General features: G+C 52.0%; 1 protein-coding gene across 1 annotated transcript in view; it reads right to left on the minus strand.

Annotated features, from left to right (window-relative positions):
• The window catches only part of DNAJC5 (DnaJ (Hsp40) homolog, subfamily C, member 5), a 1,035,873-nt gene that overhangs the window by 10,001 nt on the left and 1,022,942 nt on the right, over positions 1 to 2,930 (minus strand). The window lies entirely within an intron of this gene.

Raw genomic sequence — 2,930 nt, forward strand, 5'->3', positions numbered from 1 at the left:
GTGGGACTCGTGTCTTCCCTCCTTATGCCAGGGCAGCCGCTCTATGACCTCGGCTCCTTCACAGCCCTGGCTGTAGCCTGAGGCCCCCCGCATGGTGGCCAGCCCACCAGACACTGGTGGATGACAGCCCTGCTGACCCCAGCCCCTTCCCCTACCACACCCACCGCACTTCCTGGTCCCACGCAGGATGGCTTGCTCCTGGGCAGAGACCATGCGCTGAGTCCCACGTCAGCCCCTGACACAACCTGCCATCTCTTCCAACACCCTGCCCTGCTCCCTGCCACCGAGAGCGCTCTCACTCAGACCCCAGAACCCTGAACCTGCCCTTGGGAACCTCTCCTGCCACACAGCAGGGTGCATCCTCTTCCATGGCGCTGTCCTGGGCCCTGGGCACACATCCACACAGCCGGGTGCATCCTCTTCCGTGGCACTGTCCCGTGCGTCCTCTTCCGTGGCACTATCCCGTGCGTCCTCTTCCGTGGCACTGTCCCGTGCGTCCTCTTTCATGGCGCTGTCCTGGACCCTGGGCACACATCCACACGGCCGGGTGCGTCCTCTTCCGTGGCGCTGTCCCGTGCGTCCTCCTCCGGGGCGCTGTCCTGGGCCCTGGGCACACATCCACACGGCAGGGAGCATCCTCTCCCTGGACACACATCGGTACCGTCACAGCTCAGCATTCATTTGTTCAACAGTTACGAAGCATCGATCACATGCCTTGCTCTGTTCTCAGAGCTGGGGACTCAGTGGTAACAAAATAAACCAAACAGGTAAAAATCTCGGCCCTCGCAGCTTGCAGTCTAGCAGGTCCATGCTCCTCAGAAGACTTAAAGATCTTCAGGGGTAAAAAAATAAAATAAAATAAAATACACGTGTTCTTATTTCTGTACTTGCAGGTGCAACCTCAGTGTGCGCAGCAAATGTTTTACAGAAGAGCTGCTGCTGAACCCAGACTACTGCTGGGGAGAAACCGGCCAACTTTGTAAGAACAGATTTGAAAACATCTTAAAAGGAAGTCTATTTTCATTCTGTTTTAAATATTTTACTATGTATTATGTGAAATACGGGAAGAAATATATGGAACATATCGGCCGGGCGCAGTGGCTCACGCCTGTAATCCCAGCACTTTGGGAGGCTAAGGTGGGCGGACCACGAGGTCGGGAGATCGAGACCATCCTGGCTCACATGGTGAAACCCCGTCTCTATGAAAAATACAAAAAATTAGCCGGGCGAGGTGGCGGCGCCTGTGGTCCCAGCTACTTGGGAGGCTGAGGCAGGAGAATGGCATGAACCCAGGAGGCAGAGCTTGCAATGAGCAGAGATCGTGCCACTGCAATCCAGCCCGTGAGATACAGTGAAACTCCATCTCAAAAAAAAAAAAAAAGAAATATACGGAACATATAAATTATGATGCATAAACACCACGATCTTGTCTCTAATTTAAAAACCGGAAAATGATCAGTAACCTGGAAGTTCCACTTTCCCCACATATACCTGAAATTCAATGCTATTCTCTTGCTTCTAACAAAATTACCTGTTTATCCCTAAAAGCTATTTAGTTTTAATTTTTTGAGCTTAAAAAAACAGCCTAGCACTGTGTTTACTTTTCTGTAATCTGCTTTTTTTTTTTCCTTTAAGATAGGGTCTTGCTATGTTGCCCAGGCTAGCCTCAAATTCCCAGGCTGAAGTGATCTCCCACCTTCAGGCTCCGAGTAGCGGGGACTGTAGGCACACAGCACCGTGCCTGGTTTGATCTAAGATTCGTCTACACTGCAGGTTGTAGCTACAATTCATTCATCTCTAGTGTGGTCACATTCTATTCTGTGAACAGACCACAGCTGATCCATCCACTCTTCCACTGAAGGACATCTGGGCTGTTCTCAGCTTCTGTTATCATCAAGTTGCTCGGAACATTCCTGAGCAGCAGGCACGGTGGGTGGTGAGGGGCAGACAGCGTGAGGCTGATGCAGCTCCAGTGAGCAGAGACACTGGCAGCAGGAGTGGGCGACCGTCACAGCAACAAGCAACGGAGGCGTGAGAAGACAGGCAGCGTCCCCACTCCCTGGGAAATGCAAATTAAACCACAGAGCACTACTACACACACACCTATCAAAACTGCTTAAAAAGTAGTTCCAGAACTTTGGGAGGCCAACGTGGGTGGATGGCTTGAGGTCAGGAGTTCAAGACCAGCCTGGTCAACATGGTGAAACCCGGTCTCTGCTAAAAAATACAAAAATTACATGGGTGTGCTGGCGCATGCTTGTAATCCCAGCTACTCAGGAGGCTGAGGCAGGAAAATCGCTTGAATCCAGGAGGCAGAGGTTGCAGTGAGCCAAGATCGCGCCACTGCACTCCAGCCTGGGAGACAAAGCAAGACCCTGTCTCAAAAAAAAAAAAGGCTGGGCCGGGCACAGTGGCTCACGTCTGTAATCCCAACACTTTCGAAAGCCAAGGCAGGCAGATCCTGAGGTCAGGAGATCAAGACCATCCTGGCTAACACGGTGAAACCCCGTCTCTACTAAAAAATACAAAAAATTAGCCGAGTGAGGTGGCGGTGCCTGTAATCCCAGCTACTCAGGAGGCTGAGGCAGGAGAATCGCTTGAACCCTAGAGGGGGAGGTTGCAGTGAGCCAAGATCTCACCACTGCACTCCAGCCTGGGTGACAGAGTAAGACTCTGTCTCAAAAATAAATAAATAAACAAAGAAAAATGAAAAGCAAACAAAAAGGGTCACATCTTACAAATCTAGCGTATCCCAGTCGTTCTGCTGGCAGCAGCCTCAGGGCCTGCACACGTGCCGAGGCAGACAAGAGCGCACACATGCAGGGACACTGAGCTTCTCAAACGGTGGGACTCGTGTCTTCCCTCCTTATGCCAGGGCAGCCGCTCTATGACCTCGGCTCCTTCACAGCCCTGGCTGTAGCCTGAGGCCC

Source organism: Colobus angolensis, unplaced genomic scaffold (assembly GCF_000951035.1).
Source record: "Colobus angolensis palliatus isolate OR3802 unplaced genomic scaffold, Cang.pa_1.0 Scaffold136, whole genome shotgun sequence".
NCBI classification, from domain to species: domain Eukaryota; kingdom Metazoa; phylum Chordata; class Mammalia; order Primates; family Cercopithecidae; genus Colobus; species Colobus angolensis.